General features: G+C 38.7%; 1 protein-coding gene across 3 annotated transcripts in view; it reads left to right on the top strand.

Annotated features, from left to right (window-relative positions):
- LOC120523507 (zinc finger protein 536-like) overlaps positions 1-23983 on the top strand; it is a 148202-nt gene that overhangs the window by 87142 nt on the left and 37077 nt on the right. For 2 of the 3 annotated variants that reach the window (XM_039744887.1, XM_039744892.1), the window contains exon 2: positions 22433-22608. The gene's annotated coding sequence lies outside the window, so the exon portion shown is untranslated. The remainder of the gene's footprint in view (positions 1-22432; positions 22609-23983) is intronic. The other variant, XM_039744901.1, reaches the window with a different exon arrangement.

Below are 23983 nucleotides of genomic sequence, written 5' to 3' on the forward strand. Positions count from 1 at the left end.
TAGTGTGCATACTACATACAGAAACTTTGGTATTTTTAATACTGTAAGAACGATGCTCAACAAAGGCAGTCATTATATAAATTAACCATTACAGTTACATTTTCAGTACCAACCTATGACTGTGACCATAAGCGAGTCATTTCACCTTCTTTAGTATCGTCACTGTTAACTCTGAGAGTGGCTCAGAATTATTTGTAAATCTGGTTAAGCCTATGTCAGACTCGGGTTCACATTTAATGATCTACTTTACAGTGTTAACCCCAAATAACTCTAATACAGTATCCTGCTGCCATGCAATGGATGCATGACAAAATGCCATGACTATTTCTGTGCATTCTGACACTACAATAACTCATCGATACTCTTGAGTGTGGCGGAGCCCTCGACCAAAAATACAACGGCAAACAATAAGCCATAAATCCAGTTTTAGAACAAACTGAAACTGAACCATTGCACAAATTAAGCAATATATTGATGGTCATGTGAGTTGGTCACTTAGATGTTGGCAAGGACAGTGAAACTGACACCTGTTTGGTAGATTCTGACGTGCCACGTTTCAGTGATATTCTTGTTCAGTGATGGCTTTACATCACTGCTGACAATCCCTGCACTTCCTCGTTGCTCATTTACAGGTAGCCCCAGTTTAAAGATGTATATAGTCCAGTCAATCATGATTAACAGATGATTAGTTGAAACTAACCGCTATGCTGTGCAGTTTTGGAAAAGTCACATTAAACCATTTGCTTGTCGCAGTCGCTGGCAACTTGATTCTGCTGACGACATGTGGGTGTTTTCAGTCTCCTGATACAGAAGGGCATAGGGGGTGAACCAATCCAGATGTTTAACTGATCCACAAACTGGTTGCTGAAGACACTCGTTTTCAGCGAAGTAATGAATTAGCAAGTGTCATTTTTCACTCATTATGCAATGCCTGTATTTCAGTATAAACAATGACCATGATGAAACCAATCACCTAGCACCCAGCCTTTATAAACTCTGCGTGTATCATGAATATTGCAAAAAACCCTTTTGACATCCTCTCAAACAGCATCTATGTGAATCTGTGACGGTTTCAAAGCAAACAGTATCAAACAAGTGATGTGTTCTAAATCTGATTCAGTACAGCATTGGACACTAGACATATGTTTCTTGGCATTTTTTGTATTTACATATTTCTGTTACATATAATAACATTTTTGTTGTTGGAAGTTTTTTTTTTTTTTTTCCAATTTTTGGCCAGGGTTAAAATAATGCTAAGGATGTTACATTAGTAACTGTGAAACGTCTTAGGGCGGTTTTCAGTATTTAAAGGTACTGTATAAAGTAAACGTGTAAATTTAAATCTTGGACTCATTTGGTCATTCAGATCAAGTCAATTAATCAGTCTGTGGTTAATAAAAGTGTAGGCCAATGATTCATAGCTGTGTACTTGTAGAGCCTCTAGAGATGGTTATCAATACAGGAAAGTGCGATATGAATTAAAAATTTAAAGTTCCTACCCATCACTCACTCTCACTTTGTGACTTCAGGGTAAGTCACTTGACTCTTCTGGCCCCCAATTGTAAAACTTACTTGTTTGCAGTTTGTGCTATTCACTGTACATGTGCAGCACTTAGTAATGGCATTCAGTAGAAAAGAATGCTACATGGAATAAAGGATTCAAGTTCATTGCCAATCTTTATAAAAAAAGCATTCCAGATAGTTCTACAATAGCTGTTTATTGGTAGAAAAAAAAATCCCTTGGGCTATTGTTCGCTATTGAATGTTGCTATATACAGTAAAATAAGAATCACATATTCAATTCCAGTTTTTGACTAACTGCGTCGCGACCTTAAGCAAGTCATTTCATTTGTCTGGACTCCAGTTATGAAAAGAAAAAAAATGTTGCTTTAGCTCCGCACCTGTAACACACTTATGAGAGGTATTCAGTGTAAAAAGGTGCAATATAGAATAAAGTTGAATGCCGACTTCCATGTCATTTACTCACCTAGCATCCAGAAACGTACATCATACATCTAATCTATTGTGCTATACTGCAGCTCTTTACTTGTGAAGCACTTAGAAAAGGTGTTTAGTGTAGAAAGTTGTTACACACAATAAAGAATACAGGTTCAATGTTCACATCTCTCTCAGGAAGCTTTAGCAATTGTTTTTTAATTGGAATGTTTTTGTGTCAGTTTATATTCTCTGGAGAGCACCAGGAGACAGGAATATCGAGCAGCCTTGTACTTTATGGTCTGTCTCAGGCACTTGGATACAGTGCCGAGCATTAGCATACAATCTCTTCATTCCTAGGAAGCAGAGTGGCTCAGTCTTGCCCATTTAGCCTGTTAGCCGCCCCCCTTCCCTTTTCCCAGTCCCTCTCTGCCCCCCTCTTCCAGATCTCCCTGGCAAAGTAGAAGCTGACTTCAATCAGCCCTGCCTCGTTAAATAAAGATTGAGGCTGATTTGCTTTGTTGCTTAAGGAAAGGCAGCAGCTTGTCTGTGTGTGTCGCTCCCTGCCTCCATCAACCCCCAACCCCCAAAAAAACCACCCTGTCTCTCAGGCTCTGGGCGGTCTTGCTGGCTTTAGCACAGTGCCTCTTCACTGCTGTTTCCTCTGGAAGTCTTTAAACAATTAGCGCTGACCTCAGGCCAGCCGCTCAGAGGTTTGGGAGTGTTAGTGAAGGCTGCCAGCACTCTCAGTGTTCACTCTCTCACTTTCTCTCTGGCCTTTTAAATTTATTTTTTTTCTTTCATTCTTGCCAAGCCTGTTTTACATAACCCCAAGTTAATGTATGGGTATCTTATAGTTTGCCAGGGCAAGTGTTGAAAATTATAGACCTATTTAACTTTAAGTTAGGGATCACCTTCAGATCTGTCCATCCATTGTCAAAACTCCTTTTTCAGTTCCAGGTCACAAAGGGTCACAACACCAGCACAAATCAAAGTTCAGATGCCAGGTGATAGCAGGGCATACATACTCTCAAGCCAGTTGGGCCATTGTAATGTTGCCAGTCAACCCGAGAGCATATTTTTTTGCTTTGGGATAAAGCTAGAGATCCCTGCAAGGAAGTCCACCTGATCACTTGCTAAATATTTAAACTCTGCAAAGAAGGTTTCATGATCCTCTGACCAAACATTAGGAAGTAGTTGTGCTACTTACTGTGTCATTCTGCTGCATAACTCATTAAATTTTCAGGGGCTCATGGAACGATCATTTTCAATTCTTGGTTGAAAATCCTTTGCAGTCAATAATGTGAAGCGTCATCCTATCATTTTTGCAGCATTTGTCTGAGTTTCAGCTGACAGTATAGCCCAGTACACTTCAGAAGTCATCCTTCTACTTCTGCCAGCAGTCATATCATCAATAAACAGCGGTGACTGATTTCCTTTTGCAGCCATGCATGCCCAGGTCATAACAGGACCGTCACCATGTTTCACAGATGATATCATATGCTGCAGATCATGAGACGTTCCTTCTCTTCACCATGCTCTATCCATCGTTCTGGTATATATTGATCTTAATTTCATTTGTCCAAAGAAAACTGTGCCAAAACTGGTAAGGTCTACTCTGTCCTTCCTATGCTTGAGGATTACAAGTGGTTTAGGCCATGTGGCTTAGTGATTAAGGCTTTGAACTTCAAACCCTGAGGTTGTGGGTTCAAATCCTGCTACGGAAACTGTATGATCATGAGCAAGTCACTTGACCAGCCTATGCTCCACTTAGAAAACCAAAAGAAATGTAACCAATTATATCATAAATGTTGTAAGTCACCACTGATAAAGGCTTCAACCAAATAAGTAAATGTAAGGTCTGTTTGCCTGCTGTAAATTAGCCCAGTCAGTGTAGCTGTACATGTGTGAATGAGTATGGCCATGTGATGCTCTGACTCCTGATAATCCAGAATTTGAGTAGGTGAGTTCATATAATGGATGGATGGAAGGAATTTGGTCCAGCCACTGTCTGGACAGAGCTGTTATGTGCTTCTGTCATCCAAAGGAGTTTGTTTGTGAGTACTCTGGTTTCCTTCCACATCCCAAAGGTTTGCAGTTTGGTTCCTGCTTTGAAGCTAGTGTGGTGTGGATAGCCTCCAGCCCATGCAGCCTTAGCACTTACTAAAATAGATGAATAAATGAATAGAGGGTGTGTCACTTGAAAGCATGTCATGGAAGTAGCATGTCAAGTAATGTGACATGTCAGTAAGTTACTTGACACATTAGTAACTAGTGCATTAGATAACTTCATTTGTAGTTTAGATTCAATAAAGTGAGGTTTTGTATTTTAATCCATTCTTGTTTATCATGGCACTAGAGAGCAAATGTTAGTTGTTCATGCAAGTAAGAATTTCACTGTAGTCTGCACATGTGACTATGCTTCCACTATTACAACCATACCACCTTACACAGTACATTATAAAGTACACCAGAATACACTTTAAAGGAACAAGCTATAGCACAAATTTATTCAAACACATCACAAAGCAGCAAGAGATCTAAGGTGACTGGACTTTGGTTTCCATCCACATTCCAAATATGGGCAGGCTAAGTGACATTGATGACTCTTGAGTTGATCCAGAATGAAGAAGTGAGGATGCATGCATGCATGACTGTGCCCCGTGATGGACGGGCTTCCCATCCAGGGATGATTTCTGCTTTACATTCAACCATTCTTCAAATAAAAACATCTGGTTTGGGATATTGGTGAAAATATACTGTGGAATTAAATGTCGACAAAAGTTAATAAACATCACAGCGTAGGCACCATTATAGAACAGTAGGTACAAAGGTTCAAGAAACTGCAGTAAATACTGTTTCAAAACTGTCCTTAAGTTGGGTTTTAGGAAGTAGTTTAAAATAATTTCAAAATGCTAAAAGTTTGTAGAATAGTGCAGTTATACATTATACAGTTGATTTCACTTGTGATTCTTATCAGTTGCCTTCTTCTTGTGTCTACAGTGTCTTTAGTGGCTTTTTACTCTTTTCCCTTCACATCCCTAGAGATGTGCATAGTTGATTAATTGGCAGCTCTAAATGGGCTCTTTGTGAACCAGCTCTATAATGGACTGGACACCTTGAATTGGAATAAGTGAGTTTCAGAATGTTGCATTGGGTAGAAAGAGTGCCCTTTCATAATTTGGTACTTTGCGTGTAGTCTGTCCTGGGCTGGTCATTTAATGTTCTAGTAAAGCCCGTGGGGCTAAGCAGATTGTTCAAAGGTTCTATGTGTGTGACTCCAGCTCCTCCTTGTTTTGCCCCTTATTTTGTTGTGGATTTGGCTCGCTGTTTGTTTTGAGCTGTGCGTCTTCCCACTTCTTATATCCCACAGTATGATGAGAGGGGTGGTGGTGTACTCCTTGATGCAGAATTAACTGCATTTGCATGACATGCAGTAGTTTGGTTTCTCTTGACATTGCTATACTTCAAGGATATATAAATGGTAACAAATGTGCGACTTGTAATTACACTCATTCATACACTCTGTGACAGAGAAATGGTTTGCACCAAAAGCAGAAATCCAGAACTGAAGTAGGAGATCAGCAGAGGCAGGTATGCAAATGATTAGGTTTCTATGTCTTTTATACTGGCTGCTACCACAAGAGGATAGTGATCACACTCACCCTTAAATTATAGTAATGGGACAGGGTTAGAGCATTGAGACCACTCTGGCACACGTGAAACGATTGAGTGAGCTAAAAAACAGGATGCTCATCCCAAAATATTTGAATGTAGTTTGTCATAAAGATGTAGATGTTGGATGATGCTGGCAATAATTTGGCGCCTTTAGCGGACCACAGAGCAATATCTCACTCATGAGATCCCTTTCAAGGCATCCATTACAAAATCAGCAGTTTTCTAAGCATTGAGTAATCTTCAGCAGTAAGTCTCCATTTTTCCAAGAGGACTGTGACCACTGGAATAAATCTGGTATTGCACAAATAACTGTCTAATCGAAGTAGCATTCTAAACAGTTTGGTGTTTCCATATGTGTCATGTTTTAAAAGTGAATAAAAATATATCCTGTTTGAGAAAAAAAGAAAGAAACAGAAATGTTCTATGTAAATTGCAAGTGCTTTCCTTTATTTATTTTATTGGATTGCCTTGCTACTAGGGCCTAAGATACCATCAGGATGCAGAGGTGCTAGGGAGAGTCCCAAATGTGAAAATCGCGAGAACCACACACTGGCCCTTAGTCCTAAGTGTTTTATAGGCTCCATAGATGTGAACATATCAGTGTCACCAGAGTGAGAGACTTATACGATCTTGAGCGATTGCAACAGAGAATTATACATGCAGATTAGAAGATTACTTGTATGAAAATATAAACGTAAACATTCTCAAACCTGCTTAATGGGGGTGGGAGCGTGGGCAGAAGCCTTTTTCAGCACAAATAGATGGAATGCCAGTCAATTAACTGCAGGGCAAACACAATCAAATCACAGTGAGTACAGTTTAAAGAAACCAGTTAACCTAAAAAGCATGTCTTTGTGGATGTTGAAGAGAAAACCCAGTATACCCGGGGTAAGACCAACACTGGCATGGGGAGAATGTGTTTGCAAAGCCATCTTAACATATGGGCACAATTGGCACCGGCCGGGGGCCCCATGAGCATAGGGGCCCGCAATGTTTCTGATGACCTATGTATGTTTCTGTTTTGCTATGAAAACAGGGGCCCCAGTGCACTACTTTTCCTGGGGGCCTTTGATGCTGGTAAGATGGCCCTGTGTACGAGGTGTGGCAGAAAAGTAATGAGACTGGCAACACTGCAAGGGATCTGGCAACGCTGCGCTGTTGTCCTTGATAGAGCACGTGTATCAGTACCCTCCCATAGCTCAGTGCGAGTTTCAACTCCTTCCGTTAACTACGTGATTTTTGTGACTGCTATTAGCGAAGTTGTGTTTTTGGTTGTGCGTCACGCAAAATGGAACAGCGGAATTTGGAGCAACGTTGTGCCATTAAACGGCAAGTGTGACGTTTGAAAAGTTAAAACAGGCCTATGGGGAACATTCTTTATCCCGAGCTCAAGTTTTTCGCTGGCACAAATCATTTTTGGAAGGCGAAACACGTTGAAGATGAACACCGCTCAGGGAGGACTTCAACTTCAAAAACCAATGAAAACATCGAATGTGTGAACACTCTTGTGAGATCAGACCGTCGTTTTAACATTAAGAATGTTGAGTGAACAATTAAATTTGAACAGATTTACCGTTCATCAAATTTTGACTGAACATTTGCACATGCGAAAGGTCTGTGCCAAAATGGAATTTTTGACCTCAAAAGGCATTCCTGTGGTTCCCCAGCCCCCTTATTCACCTCACCTCAGTCCGTGTGACTTTTTCCTTTTTGCTAAACTGAAAAATGTCCTCAAAGGACGTCATTTCGGGACTTTAGAAAACATCCAAAAGAGTGTAACGGACATGCTGAAGACCATACTGGTTGAAGACTTCCAGCGCTGCTACCAACAGTGGGAACAGCGTCTCCATCGGTGTGTAGCTGCCCAAGGGAACTACTTTGAAGGGGATAACAATGATGTTTGAAAAAAATAAAAACTTTGGTAAATAAAAATCCGTTTTATTACTTTTCTGCCACACTCGTAAGTGTCACATAGATTTTTGACGCAGATGTAGTAACCAACTTGACTCACTTAAATGAAAATAATATACCAAATAGCACTGTCATAATCTTCTTTATTTATTTATTTGGTTTGTACAGTACTATATACTGTATACCCTGCCATTCTTTCTTATATTCTGTAAGTGCCTTGAGCATGGGAAAGGCACTATATAAATAAAATTTATTATTATTATTATTATTATTATAAGAGGGTTATCCCATCAAAATACCTAAAACTCTCACTGGAGAGTGATGACATGTTGATTAGCCCATGCAATTAAGTATTTCACTGTATTCTGCCCGTTACAATAAAGATCTGATAAACTAGTAATACACCCTACCTTTCTTAATGGTGGCTTGTAACTAAGGAATGTAATTTACCTGAGAGCCACTTGCTTTATCTGTCTGCTTGTGACTTCAGAGTCTTAGAGTGCACTTCTAATCCTTAAAGGGTTCTCCCAAAATATAACCGTTTTGAAGGAATATAAATGTCACGTTTACCGTTTCTAAAAGAAATTTATCATCTGGAAGTGGTTTGGGTTTTAGCTTTAGAAATAGATTTTTAGTCACACATTACTACAGACATGCAAGCATAAACCAAGAATAGTAGTCAGGGTAAAAACCTAAAGAACTGCCACTTGTTCTCCGATCAAATTAAACTCAATGTTGTAAACAAAGTTTGATAAACACCTAAATATTTTATGGTTTTAAAAGTGATTATTTGAATCCTTATTTTTTAATAAAAATGGTTTAGATGTCTTTTAACAAGTGGCTTGACCTTAAATTGATGGCTAAATGAGTTAATACACCATGTTGCATGTGGCTTACATGCCTTGCAGCTTTAACAGTTACAGGAACCAACAAACAATATGTCAGTCATCACACTTGATATGAACAAATAGAATGGATAAACAAATAAAAAACAGTGCAAACATGCTGCAGCTATTTCCTAAATTTTGACAATAGTGAATTGAGGTGAAGGTGAAAACATTGCATTGCTTTGCAACATAGGAAAGTGGAGAAAGGGCACGTCCAGTGGTACAGTAAACTTTGCTTTGTTTTGTCATCTTTTATTTCTCTCCATATAATCGTCCCTCTTTTGTAAATGGTATTTAATATATATACATATATATATATAAAATATATATATTTACGGTAATATTTATACTGACCAATTTTTAATAAAATGAAATTTGATGTTTGATTAGCTCATTAATTGAATATTTAAACAGAGCTTCAAATTGTAACCCTTTTTCATCTGGATAGGCCGTCACATTAACTAAGGCAGAACGAACAAAGTTTAACAGGAATCTATAAGGGGAATAGAAGAAAATGTGGTGGATGAAAGAAGTCATCACTGCAGGGTAACACAGAGGGCAGAGCCCACTGCTGAAGGGCATCTGTGTGATTCAGATACTGTAAGTAGACCAAGGTTGCCTTGGACAAAGTGACTTGTATCAAAAATAAATGGCATGATAAACACAGACAGGACTCCACATTAATAGAACTTTTGTGAGAGGTGGAATTGTTAGTTGAGCTGGTAGAAGAGTATCCAGCTTTATTGAATACCCTGAATAGCATGTGGTCATCTGGAAGGTATAACAAAGGTCAGATTTGGAAGTTATTCTGTATTATAAGTTTTAATGTTTGATACTAGATCTTCAGAAAGATATACATCCATCCAAATATCCATCCATTTTCTAAACCAGATTCGTACAAGTTTAGCATGAAGCAGCTAAAATTCAGGATTAGGGGTCCCTTTAGATGCTCACGGGATAAATGACAAACATTGGGTTGTCAGATGTGGAGAGGGCATAGGCCTTACATGTCCTATTGGGTTTGCCCAGCAAATTACAGATTGTAAAAAAGACACCAAACTGGTAAAAAGAAAGCCTCCCAAAATACCAGTGACCAATAAATGACCATCAAACTGCAGCATCCTCATTAATTTTAATGCTGCGTACATGGGCTTTTGGTAGTGCTGGGAGGTATACCGGTTCATACCGAAAACCATTTTTTATTTTTGTTATAATGCAACAGTGGTTTAAATAGCCTAAACAACGTTTGTAATGTGGTGCAGCGGGAAACTGTTTAAGGGGGGACATGTTTCACTGTACACCACTAAACGTGTGTTACTGGAGGTATTGATCGGTGAAAATAGACAAAGAACATTCCGAAACTGAAGCTGTAGCAGACAATAAAGTTGAACATGATGACACAGAAGAACTTTTGCCGAAAAAATTAGCCGTGTCTGTTGTCTGGCGATACTTTGTTTTAAAAGGTCGGATGTGAACCAAACAACTATTTACTGCAAATGCTGTCAAGTTAAAGTTGTCGGCGGAGGCGGCAACACGAGCAGTTTGCTGCACCACCTTAGCCGCAAACGTGCTTTGGAGTACTATGAATTTATGGAACTAAGATTGGCACCCTCCACGTCCTTAGGTAAAACTGAAACAGCTAGAGGACACTCGAGTCAGACGTCACTTGTAGACGCGTTTGCTAGAGGTACTGCCTACGACAAGTAAAGCAAGCGGTGGATCGAGATAACCAACGCCATTACAAGCCATATAGCTAATGTGTCAGTGGGCAGAGATTGTTAACATTAACAGAAAGTGTAGTTGGTTTAAAAAAATATTTACTATTTATTCCTTTTCTAAGACATGTTCAGTGCAATACAACTTTTGACAAGCAACTCTGGATAATTGACTAAATCTAAATGCCTGTTTGGAGGGTTGAAAATATGTTGTCAAAATTATAGTTTAAGTTGTTTACAAAATTTGTTCAATAAAAACTTCTATATTTTGACTGCAACTGTCATGCAATGTGATTCCTTCCCTTCATTAGTGCTACCCCCTTGAAAACTATCACTTTATGGGACCATGCAAACCTGTATTAATACTTGTACAATTCTCATGACAGTGGAATAGGTTATTCTTAGCCAGTCTCCTGCATTAATTGCAGTGGAAAATGTGGTTAACATCCACTCATGCATGGGAAAAAAAATATCGAATACTGTGAAACCAGGATAATTTTGAAAAATACCAGGATATAGAATTTTGTTCATACCGCCCAGCACTAGCTATCGGAGAGATGGGAAATACGAGTATCCTAGTTAGTAATTTCACATGAACTACCTAAATTCTATGAGTTGTGACATATAAACCTACTTTATGGATGAATATTTTAGACCTAATTAAATTATTAAATTGTGTTGTTAAATATGACAATAAACACGTTTTTTATGCATTTATTTATTTATTTGTTTTGTTTTAGTGAGACCACCCACAACATAATAAAATGTTGAAATAAAAACTGCTGTCACCCATCAAAGTTATATGGGTGAGCCCAGTGTTTTGATTGGTGAATTGTTAGTTAGTGCGCATGAATCTTTGGCCATTAAATGCTACATTTATAGCCAGACACTACACGTCAGATGCAGACTCCTGAGAGGATGCTGAATTCAGGACTTTTTTCAATTAAAATGGCTGCTTTGCACAGTAATTCTGGTCCGCCTTTTATTTTTTACACTTTTATCTGCCATAAATACGCACAGTCACAGTTTTGAGCGGGCACTCTGGAACACCTGAGGCTTAGAGACACATGCAAACGTCTGACCTTCAGCATCCCCTCTACTAATGATTCACTAATTCCAAAAAGAGTACTTCCTAGAGAACACCATCTCAACTTTGTTGTCAAAATGTTAATTTTGAGCTGTATTTCATTTTGTGTGTGTGGTTTTACTGAAATAAATAATCTAAGTATATCAAGAAAAAAATATTTTATGTAGCATTTAATTATTTATACACTTTTATTTTATTATCTATAGTCTTATTTCTCAATGCATTTGTTTATTTGTGTACTCATTTATTTATTTAATTTTATCTAAAATACTTCTAATCTTTTTATCTCAATAATAATAAATAAAAAATAAACAATACCCTGGTCATCCAAAAATGCCATTTTTTTGTCGTTAAAATGTATTCGGAGCAGTGCAAAACACAAGCAGTTTGCATTAATTGCATGAGAAATTAATTTCTTTGTACAGTCCAAGTACCAAATCAGCAGTGACCTCATGTTTCCAACCGGACATTTCTGTGAATGCAACAAAGTGGAAAGGTGAAAATGTCATATGTGAGATCTCCCAAACTCCCATAGCATATAAATGCAGCAGTTGTTTGAAGGCAATACAATGTGGCATTTGCTATGGAAAATTCTCAAATGAGACAAGTGGATACTTGCATTTATGAAGGGTACATTAAAAGGGCACTGCCAAAGTTGCTTGGGCCCTTAACCTTGAAGTGTAGTTCACACCAGTAGGAATATCTATGGCCACTAGGGGTAGGTAGCACCAGGAATTTCAGTCGGTACTCTTCACCTTTTGAGTTGAAAGGCAAGTTTGCACAGTAGGTACTGTAACCAGAGAGCGGAAAGAGAAGGGTAAATGACTACAAAAGAGAATATTATTATTATTATTATTTTGTAAACTTTTGAAGGTAATTATTCTCTTTGTATTGATCTTGAGTGTGTGTTTATGCAGTAACATTGGTTGTCAAATGTTGTGTCTTTGTTTTATCTATTGGATCTCTACAACAATGTCTTGTTTTTGTACTTTACTGCTGCAAACAAATTTCCCTCTGGGACAATAAATTCTACCTAAACTTAAATTCTAGTTCTGAGTGGTGGGCAAGTGTGCCTTCAAGGGCCTTGACCCCGTTGAGTTAGACCCAGTGGGGCAGCTAGAAAGCTAGCTTTACTTCATTCCACTTTGATAGATTTGTTCCTCTGACATTCATTCTATTCATTTGCTATGCATAATAAAGCCAAATTTGATAGATTTGTTCCTCTAACATTCATTCTTTTCATTTGCTATGCATAATAAAGCCAAACTTTAGTGCTCTTCGGGCCAAGTTAGTGTACATCAAGTCACCACCCTGTCACAATATGCATTAAAGAATTTCATGTTGTGACATCCAACTCTTACTTGGTATATAAATGTATTCAGCTATAACATATTTTCATGTAAACTTGCTTATCACTTTGTTTTTGCTAAGTTTCGAAAGAGTTAAAGGGACAAGGAGACTGTTCCTCGACTCTTTTTTTTTTCTTTTTTCAGTCGCAGAATTGGTTTAACTTATACAGGAAGGGTGTGAGGGGAAGCTGACTCGCTCTCGCCCATCCTGTCCTAGGATAACAACGGCGGTTTGCCACACTGTTTATGAAACATCATGGCCCACAAGTGCATCTGAAATTTCCATTGTTCTGTTTATATGTGCAGCAGGTGGTCCTGGCCCTGTACTTTGAATACAGATTACAAGCTTCTTAGCCTATTACATGTCTAAATATGTTCACTGCCAAAAGTAATGACTTACAGTATGTGTTATAATACTGTATATTGTTTGGCCTTCTCTGAAACTATCAGAAAGCAAAACAACTAATTAGCAAAGGTATGATGATATGTCTAACATATATAATATAATTAGATATAATTCCGAGGACTTCACGTATTTAATTTAATGCCCAAGGTTGGTTCCCCCCTTTTACTGTGCTGTTGGAATAGACATCAACTCCTTGAAACCTTGAACTGGATAAGAACATTTGAAAATAGATGGATGAGGTAAATAGGTATTGAGCAGAAATGAGTGAATTGTATGTTTGTATTTGGGGTGTTTGCAAAGAGCTTGGCTCCTTATGTACAGATTTGTTTTAGCTCTTTATGTTATGGAAATAAAATGTTTATTACATGTAAGTTATTTAAATGTCCACTGGAAGCTAAACAAATAAGCAGAACTTCTCACTATTTCATTTGTGCATTTTTTACTTGCTGTGCAAGGCTGTTTCTATTCGTTTTGTGCCCTAAAAGCTCAATAACAGTATTGGAGCTTCAATCTCTGTACTCATCAGAAACATGATGTTCGATAAAGCTGAAATCTTTTCATTTTTATCAAAAATGTTCAAAGAGTAACCTGAAAATGTCAGAGATGTGTGGTGATATACAACATAACATTCTCAAACCTGCTTAAACGATTTTGGGGTCATGGGGGTCCAGAGACTAAAAAACACTTTGGACAGGGTGGTAGTTCATCAAAGGGCACTCTCAACCAAGCCTCTGCACTTGAACTTATAATGTGGCCAATTTACAGCTGTCAGTTAACAACTTTGAGGGTACATCTCTACAGGTTTATCACACCTAGATTTAGGCAGTTTATTCCATTCTTTCTGGCAGATCCCCTTAAACTCTATAAGTTTGGATTGCAGGCATCCAAACTGCCCTCTTCTTCAGATCTCTTCATCGATGTACTATATAGTTTAATTCTGGGCTTTGACAGGGTCATTCAAGGACAGTCAGAGACTTTTCCTGAGGACACTTCAGTGTTGTCTTGGCTTTATGCTGATAGGTGAGCCATCTCTCCAGTCAGAACTCACATGCACATTGGAGCAGCACATTCTTTAAGAATGTCTTTATTAATTCTTCCCTCGATTCTGAGCAATCTTGCTGTTCTTGCTGTTGACAAGCACCTCCATAGTATGATGCTGTCACAGCCATTCTTCATTATAATGACTGCATTAGGCAGGTGATGAGGAAGTTGTAGTTTTCACCAGACATAGTGTCTGGAGTTCTGCACAAATAGTTTAGGTTTCGTCTCATCAGACCAGAAAATCGTTATCCTCATTTTTTCTCATGTTTTCAGAGTTTAAATTCTTTAAACTTTAAACTGCCATATGCCTTTTACTCAAGAATGGTTTCTTTCAAGCCACTCTACCATAAATGTTTGATCAATCAAATGCTGTTGAGATGGTCATCTTTATGGCTGGTTGTCTCATTTGAGCAGACAAATTCTGAAGCTCTGTTAGAGTGACCATTGGATTGTTTGCCACCTCCAAACCAAGGCCCTTCTTGCTCGATTACTTATTTTGGCCAGACAGATAACTTTAGGAGGAGTCCTTCTGGCTCTAGACTTCTTCCATTTCACAATTTTTAAGTCCACCGTGCTCCTGGGGACACTCAAAGCTTTTGAAATGAGATTACACCCTAGTCCTAATTTATGCCTCACCGCAAATTGATCGTAGATCTATCGACAGTTCATTGGACTTAATGGCTTGGTTTTTATCCTGACATGCAGTGTGAATTGTAAGACCTTGCATATGCTCTAGTAGTCAAATTCATTTTGCCACAGGTGTACTCCAGTCAAGTGCTAGACATATCTCGAGGAGAATTAAAGCAAACAGGATGCACCTGACCGTAATTTGTAGTGCCACAGCTAAAGGTCTGAATACTTATATACAGGGTAAAGGAGGAAATGAAGTTTTAGATTTTTAATAACTTTGCAAACCATTCTGAAATCGTTTGCATTTTTGAAAAGATTGCCACTGTGGTTTATTGAGTATTTAATTATGTACAAAAATGGCAAATATGCCCATTTAAAGTTTAGTTTACGTCATAGTAAAGTGTGCAGAAAGAGAGGAGGTCCGAACACTTTCTGAATCCACAGCAAGTTGCGGACATCCGACATCCGACTTACGAACAGGGCCATGGCTGCTCCTTCATCTGTCTGGGAGACGTGACGCAGGCTCCTTAGTAACTGCCGCTCTGTCATCTTCGGCCTGAGGATGCTGCAAGCGGTGGCTGGAGGCTGTAGGGGGGAGATTTTGCTGCTTGTGCGGTGTAGTGTTCCTTGCGTGGCTCCATTTGATGAATGGGGTGGTGGGGGCTGCACCCTATTCATTCTCAGTGGGCGTCTGGGTGTGTGGCAAGCAGTAATCCAGGGCCACAGCTACCACTTGTGTGCAGGACAGAGACTTGATGGGGCAGAAGGGGGACGGTTCGCTGCCCACCCACCACACCGCTACAGCTACTGCTCCTGACTGGAAGGATGTTGGCATTTAGCTGCTAGCCCACCACACAGCCTTGCAGTGTCCCTCGAACGGCTGTCCTGTTTGTTCTTGGTGGGCGGTTGGTGATGCTGCAGGCGGTGACCCGGTTGTGGCTGAACGGAGGCCATTGAGGGTGAACGGTGCTTCCATTCATTCTCAATAGCAAGCCTGCTTGTACTGTTACGCACATAGCAGGAAGTTGTCACTCGTCAGTACACCAGACGTGTTGACGATGAGTGCCTTCCTGCTGTGATAGCATGTACAGTGCTGTACAGAAGAAGAGCTCTTCTTAACCTTTTGTCTTCATTCTTCAAGAATGTCTCTGAAACACAAATCTGATGCAAGTTCTGGTGATACAGTAAAGAAGTGAAAAACCATCACCATGGAAAATAAAGTAGAAATAATAAAAAGGTCAGAGAAAGGTGAAACTCCATCATTCATTGGCAGAGCACTTGGTTACAGTCGGCCAAGAATAGCATTTATTAAAATAATGTACCAGTTCCGACTTACATACAAATTCAACTTAAGAACAAACCTACAGTCCCTATCTCATACGTAACTCGGGGACTGCCTGTATAAGCAAAGAGTTCATTAGCAAAATAACAGGTATATTCTTCAAAACAAACTCTAGAGGAGTATAAATAATGGAAGGGCAGAGATCAAAGTAATAAAATAACAGACCGCAGCAAATATTTCCATCCTCTTTCACTTTGCTACACAGGCTTTTTAGATGGTCAGTGCATTTACATTCACTTTACTAACCTGGTTATCCACAGAAACATGGTTTCAGAAATGTCACATAAGCATTTATTCTAGTTAAAGAAACTAAGTTATTAATGTCTGAGAAATCTAGTTAACAGACATAGATTTCTTGACTAATAACCTAGTTATTTAGCCATGTAAATTTTGTAGTCTGCATATGTCCTTTGCACACTGCTTACTTTTGCACAGGTTTTTTAGCAGCCACTGGTGGAAGATCAAAATCAATATTTCAGGTGATCACATTGTTCGTTCCCCTGATTGACATACTCTGACTCAGTATTTTAGAAATGATACACATATTTTGATGAGCTGAACGTAAAATGCACAAACTCGATCGCATGTTATAATAACATGCGTTATGTTGTCAAATTTCTTTTTAAAGTAATAAGTAACCTAACACAATGTTTATTTCATTGAAGTAAAAATACCTGTCGTATTATTATCCCAGTAGCACTGGTTGTTTGGCAAGAAGCAAATAGTACCTGTATGCAATGCTCAATCACACAGCCAAGCAGAATAGAGCGTGCTATGTGTATCAACAACAACATATATTTATATAGCATGTTTATATACAAATGGTGTCGCTCAAAGTGCTTTTACAAGATGAAGAAAAAATAGTTTATAATAAAAATATAAAAATAATAGATGATACTAATTAACAAAGAATAAGGTATAGTCCGATAGCCAGCATGACAGAAAAAGAAAAGTCCAGTAATAGAAATATATAAATAAAATGTCAGTTTACTTTTAATTCAGCTATTTGCTATATAGCTATGTTGAAACAGTATGATTGTTTTGTACCAGCGGCTCTTGTTCATGCCACAACTCATCGGTGGCTCAGGTCGAGTATATAAAAAGGGGATTGGTGTTATTTTCTTCACCACACATGAAGGAGTAAACGTATCTGTAAAACACAAGAAAATGATCACAGGCCTCATGCTTGTTTTCTGATTAATAGCTGACAAAGATGATGTTTAATTATTTTTTGTGCTATGTAATGACTTTGAGGTGCTTTGATAAGAAACAACTTCGGAAGCATAGGATGCATATGTAAACAGGTATTTAAGAAACCAGGTTTTTACCTTAACTGGATTAGTCACTTTATCCTGGTTTTGTGTGTGCGTGTAAATGCATAAAGTATCTACCCAAAGTATTTTCAGTAGTAGATGTGATGGTAGTAGTAGTGGCAGTAGTAGTAGTATGTATTGCTTGGTGCACTTGCCCACTCACGGAATATAGTACCACATTTTTCATCTAATCGTGAAAATCTTTCTCCTTCTATCTGTCACCTTCATTGCAGACTCTGACCACAATACCTCCCTGACAGTCTGAACCCATGATCACCTCCTTTTCTGACTCTTAGCTCAGAATGCCTGCACAGGCAGGACCTGGCTTTTGAAATCCAACCTTGAGTAACTTCAGGGACAATGCCCTGAATAATATATTGGGTCAGCGACACACTCCAAAAGTCCTAAAGCCTTCCTCCCAGATTTCTCTTGCCCCAGGTAGCCCAATTTGTCCTCACATTACTGAGCTCTTTTGCATATTTAAAGGGTATGGCAGCCTCATTGCTTTTGGCCTTGCCTGTTCCACATAACAGGACACAGTGCTACTCCAGACACCAAAAGGCACATTGTGCTGCCACCTAACGATGCAGAGGACAACCTATTGAGCTTTCTTCTCTCTCCCACAACATTCTGGTTAGTCTAGTGCACACATAAATGTTACTTCCAGCATGGTCTATACACTTCCAGGTCACATAATGACACATAGCTAGATAATCAACAATAGCCAAGTTTCCATCCAGTTTTTTGCGATGTTTTGTTATCGACAAACAGAATATACGTAAAAAAATGTGTGAAATTTGCTGTCTCCAGCCTGTTTCCATCCGACTGGGTTTTTATCGATAAAATGGTGTGCGTGATGACGTCATCCCCTCCAAAACGAACTGTCGCATAAGTTTTGTTGTATCGTGAAAAAAAATCTGCCCTTGAGCCGTTTCCATACATAATTTTGTGTATGTCGCAAATTATCTACCTTTTGTTTTCCACGTTACACCCCCTCCACTAAACAAAGAAACAAAGAAATGGAGAGATTATTCAGACAGTTTTTTGAAATTTGCCAGCTTACTGTTATTTCAGTTTCACAAATTATTGGAATTGTACATAATATCCGAGGACGACAGAAGAATGAAGCAGTTGCTTGTCTGATAGCCCTAGAGCTCGAAGAAAGTACCCCAGTGCGACGAAACCCACGGGTATGGGAGAGACGACGGAATAAGACCTTCTGGGAGGAGGTGGTGGGGAGACACTTCACAGAAAATCTCTGGCTGCAACATTTTAGAATGACACGGCCGATGTTTGAGATGTTGTGTGGATTCATCAGTCCTGGTGTTGCGCCCATCACAGGTTGTCACCGACCACCGGTTCCTACCCAAAAGCGGATTTCCATTGCCCTTTACAAGCTGGCAACCTGCGCCGAGTATAGAGTAGTTGGAGAAACTTTCGGGGTTAGTAAAACTACCGTCCATCGATGTGTATATGCTGTGTGCACCGCTATTAAAGAAAAATTAATGCGCCGTTATATCAGACTTCCGACTGTAGCGGAGGCCAATGAAATTGCATACCGTAATTCCTTGGTGCATCTTGTGCCACAGATTTATGGTGTGCTGGATGGCATGCATGTGCCTATTCTTCCCCCAACGGAAGGCTACTGCGATTACATTAATCGCAAAGGGTGACCATCTATTGTTCTCCAGGCCCTTGTTGATGACAGGTGCATGAAACGAGACATTTGCGTTGGCACTCCTGGAAGTGCCCATAATGCAGCTGTGTTTGCAGCATCGGATCTGTACACGTGAGCCTACCTTTCAACATCCCTTCTCAGTGCGATAACTACTGAATTAGTACTGTAACCTGCTTCCCTTAAGGTTTTTACTTAAAACTGAAATTTGAATTAATACAAAATAACGACGTTTAATCAAAAAAAACTAAAGTTAATATTAATGAGAAAACTTCTCATATATGCTAAAACATCTGCCATTTAATAATAAGAAAAAAAATGTTTAGATAATGAAACACACGGTTTATTAAATATTTTGACTGGCACAGTAAATTACCTTTGCGGTTTTTGTATTATTTAGACATCCTGAGAGACACCCCCAGGCTACAGTTGATGTGGAGGGAGTTCAGGTACCCCTTTTAGTAGCAGGAGACCCAGCCTATCCGCTACTGCATTGGCTCATTACGAGAAATAACGAGTCTCTTCATCAGACCATGCGAACCGCTCCGCTATTCTCGTTTTGATTGCATGTGATGAAAATATATCATGTGACACATTTATTTGCGTTAAAGCCCTTTTTTTCCTACAAAAAGTGTTTCCAATGTAGTTTTTGCGACATCTGAAGTATCGATATGGAATTTGTGTGCGGAAAAATATTATGTCGACATGTACAACATTTTATCGATAATTAGCATTTCCGTAAGCTAAAATTTTAAGCGCTAAATATTTTTTCGCAAAAATTCCTTGGATGGAAACCTGGTTTGTGAATTACTCTCCTAAGAGTTTGAGCCCTAAACACCCTCCCCATCCACCCCACAGGCCTGACACACAAGTAGCTGTCAACACACAGCAACACTACCTTGATCCTTCTAATTTAGTAAAATACATTTCCCCTGGGTTCACTTCCCGGGTCCTCCCTACATGGAGTTTGCATGTTTTCCCCCTGTCTGCGTGGGTTTCCTCTGGGTGCTCTGGTTTCCTCCCACAGTCCAAAGACATGCAGGTTAGGTGCATTGGAGATCCTAAATTGTCTCTAGTGTGTGCTTGGTGTGTGGATGTGTGTGCTCTGTGGTGGGCTGCTGCCCTGCCCGGGATTTGTTCCTGCCTTGCGCCCTGTGTTGGCTGGGATTGGCTTCAGCAGAACAGCATGACCCTGTGTTAGGATATACTGTAGCGGGTTGGAAAATGACTGACTGACTGACATTTCTGGTCCAGATCTTATTTCTCCTTTTTTGACCTGCATCTTTTTACTCTGGCACTACAGTACTTTACAATCGTAGCTTGCTGTTTCTCTTTACAAGATAAAAGAATGTTTTTTTCCAGAACAGGAAGCCATACTAAGGAAATATTGTAAACTCATAACTCAAAAAGGTATTAGTTACAGTTTGATTGAATCCCTCTTAAATATAATTATTTAGTTTGACATATGTAGGAGATTATGTATGTGTGTGTGTGTATATATATATATATTTTTATATATATATATATATATATATATATATATACACAGTATAATCCTGCAGAGGGCGCTCCCACTGCCCACAGCCGATACAGAGACAGATGCAGGACAAAAGTGCAACACACATGTTTTTATTTGTTTCTTTTACCCATGGGAAATACCTTCCCCAGTTTTCCACCTGCACAGAACAGTCACAAGCACAGTCCAGTACTAAACTCTCTAGTGGTATGTGTGTATTTCAGCACTTCCCCCTATTAAATTATACTGTATATATATTTTTTTGTATCAACAATTTACATACTGTATTATTATCTATCAGTCTGCATACAGCAGGTAACCTCATCCATATATTTTCTAAACCTGCTTATACTATACAGAACCATGGGAAAGTTGAAGCCTGTCTTAGCAAGTATCAGACACAAGTCCTGAACATTTCCTGGTCAGGGCTCCAGCCCATTGCAAGGTGAAAACACATCCCAACCCCATTATCAATTTAGCATTGCCAGTCCATCTAACCGGCATATCTTTCGAATGTCAAACGAAATCCAAGCGGACATGGGGAGAACATGCACACTCCACGCAGGAAGCACCTGGAAGTTGAACTCCAGTCTCCTTGTTGCCACCTTATGTCGCTATAACAATACTTTTATCTATATGAACATCCATATGCCCAAGAAACAATTTTCAGTGTCTGGTATAATGCTTTGAAATGTTTTTAGCATAGCAAGCTATTTATTTAAGGAAAAGATGATTGTATAGTTTTTAATTGTGGTGTGGTGGTACAATGGTGAGCACTACTGCCTCACAAATCTAAGATTTCACTCAGTCTTTGAGTAGTGGAAACATTCTCCCTGTTGTCTCCATGTTTTTTTTTTAATTTCTCTCACATTGCAAACACAGGTGATTTGTTATGTGGATGTGTAAACCCGGTAATGTGCAGGTGTCTCATTTACAGTTGGCTTCTACCCAGTGCTGTCAACAGTTTGTGAACTTGCAATAAAAAATAATTTTCACAAAGGAATGGATGAACTTATATTGAAGTTAATTAGTATTGTTAGTATTATTATATATATTTTTTTAATATTTGAGCATGTGACCAGGAATCAAGAACCTCATACTGTTAATAACCACACGTTGTCTCCACTACTTCTAATTGTGACATGAATGAGGCGTGTATGCCATATAACTCAGTTTTTATAAGGATTATTGTTTTCATCTAATGCAGAGTTGTTTCAGTATTTCTATAAATGGAGCACTGGCGAGTTTAATGATTATGCTTAGAGTGACAAAGAGAGACATGCAGGAGGGTTAAGCTTGTGAATTTTTTCTTTATGGTCCAATTCCTTTCCTACTAGACCACACTGCCTAAGTATGTCATTTTGTTAAAATACATGGGTTTTTCCCAAGATGATTGGTTACAGTGGTTAAGAATGGGTTTGAAGAAATTAATGAGCCTTGATTGGTCTTGTGGTTTTTCCTTCTCATGCTGAGCAATTCTCATGTTCTAATTAATGCTAACTGTTTAAATGCAGCCTCTTAAACAGCATAAGCCTGCTTTCATGAAGCAAACCAGATGACTAACACCCTGTGTATTTATAGGCATTGGAAATTTTCTGTCCATGTGAAGCTATTCAGTGGCGTAGATGGTTTTCATAGTGCAAATCTTTAAAGCTGCATTTGACCAACAGATTACGTGATGCTAATTGGTTTATGTGCCAGAGAAAAGATGCACAGGATTTAAGTGAATGTGTAGTAACTCATTTTAAGACTTTCAAGATAATATATATTTTCTTCAATAGTTTTTTTTTTCTTGTTTTTTTTCTTTTGATACTCTAGACACAGCTTTCATGTAAAACCAAGTTCAAGTTTATTCTGATATGACATTAACAATTCCAGAATGGAATAATCAAGCACACCTTTTCTACTATTGAATTAATTTAAATCAGTTTCTGTTTTCTGTTTCAGGAGGAACCTGTCATTCATTTGGAAGGGAGTCTAGCAAACTGGAGCCCCTGTTTCCACTTGCTTGCTCGACTTATCCAGCTTGATAGCATCCTTAGAGCATGTGACCTGGACCTCTGGGGTAAGCAGTAACCGAAGCTACATTCCAAGCTGCTTTAAGAGTGACTCTGAACATAGCTGTAAGTACTTTAAAGGGGGGAAATTGTTTTTAAGCTCTGACATTCAATTTGCAAGCTTACAAGTTTGTTTAGTTTAAATGTTGTGTTCATTGCCAAAGAGTGCATTACTGTACCCTGTTATTCTTGAAAGCGCAAATATAAATATGCATACATATGAAAGTTCATTTATCTGTCCTCGCACTTCAACTATGAAGAAACACAAAATTAAATATAGAATAACTTAAGGGTTTTGTCTGCATACTGAAAACGTAATTATCCATTGAAAGACATAAAATTATCAGACAATTTGACCTAATATGGTTTTTAATCTAATGTAATCTTTTTTAATATTTAAAGAAAGAACTTCACTAGCTTAATTCCACAGATTATTTGACTAAATCAAGAAGTATTCATTTGCTTAATGGGATTGTGCATTGAAAGAACAGGATTTTCTACCACACTTTCAGTATCATGGATATGCTTAGTGTCTAGGTAAGATATACTTGTGGCTTCTTGTGGTGCGTTGTTTTCAGTGCACATCCTAAAGTCCTACAGCTTAGATTGCTTGAAAACAGTAAATTGACAGAATGTGACAATGTATGTTAATACCCACTGAAAAGATGGCTTCCTGCCCCATTCCTGCCTTGTTTTCAATGCTTCCGGGATAGGAAATTGCCCACCATGATTCTGCAAGTTCAAAAAAAAATAGTGTGATTAGCATTAGGCACTTATGATACAACCCTGAATGTGAGTGACTCAAAGGAGCCCAAAGAAATACAATAAAAAAAGTATTCATTAAAATATCAGCACAGAGAATCTAACAGCACCAGGCGGAAACTAAATAACAAAATAATCTTCCCTGTTGGACCAAGCTAACATCTTTTTAACAATGTATGCCTGGCAAAATGCCTGATGCACTTTTCCACCCAAATACCACTAAAACACCTGACAGTTGTTTACCTAGCATGTCTGATTAGGACCTCTTCCTCCTGCCAGTTACACTCTGTCTGCCTTTCACCTAGCGATGGCACAGTTATGTGGATTTCATACTGTGCTTCCATTATATTTCATTATACTTCCATGTTTTGCTTATACAGTTGGCCATGGAGTGATTGTGCAGAGTAGATTTGTTTATTTTTTGTGAATGATGAGAAGTTAAAAGATGTGATATCAAAAGAATAGTCAGGCAGACGAGTAAAAATGTTAAATTCAACACAGTAACCGAAACTACGGAGAGAAAACAAGATTTGTGAAATCTTAACAGGCAAAGTACAAAAACTAAAAACAAAACCTAAAAAGCACAAGAAAACTGCCTAAGTAGTCTTCCTTCTTGTGCTGCCGAGTCTTTGGTTTTAAGAAACAAAGTACATACTGTACATTAGGGGGACACTTGTTG

Source organism: Polypterus senegalus, chromosome 1 (genome assembly GCF_016835505.1).
Source record: "Polypterus senegalus isolate Bchr_013 chromosome 1, ASM1683550v1, whole genome shotgun sequence".
NCBI lineage: Eukaryota > Metazoa > Chordata > Cladistia > Polypteriformes > Polypteridae > Polypterus > Polypterus senegalus.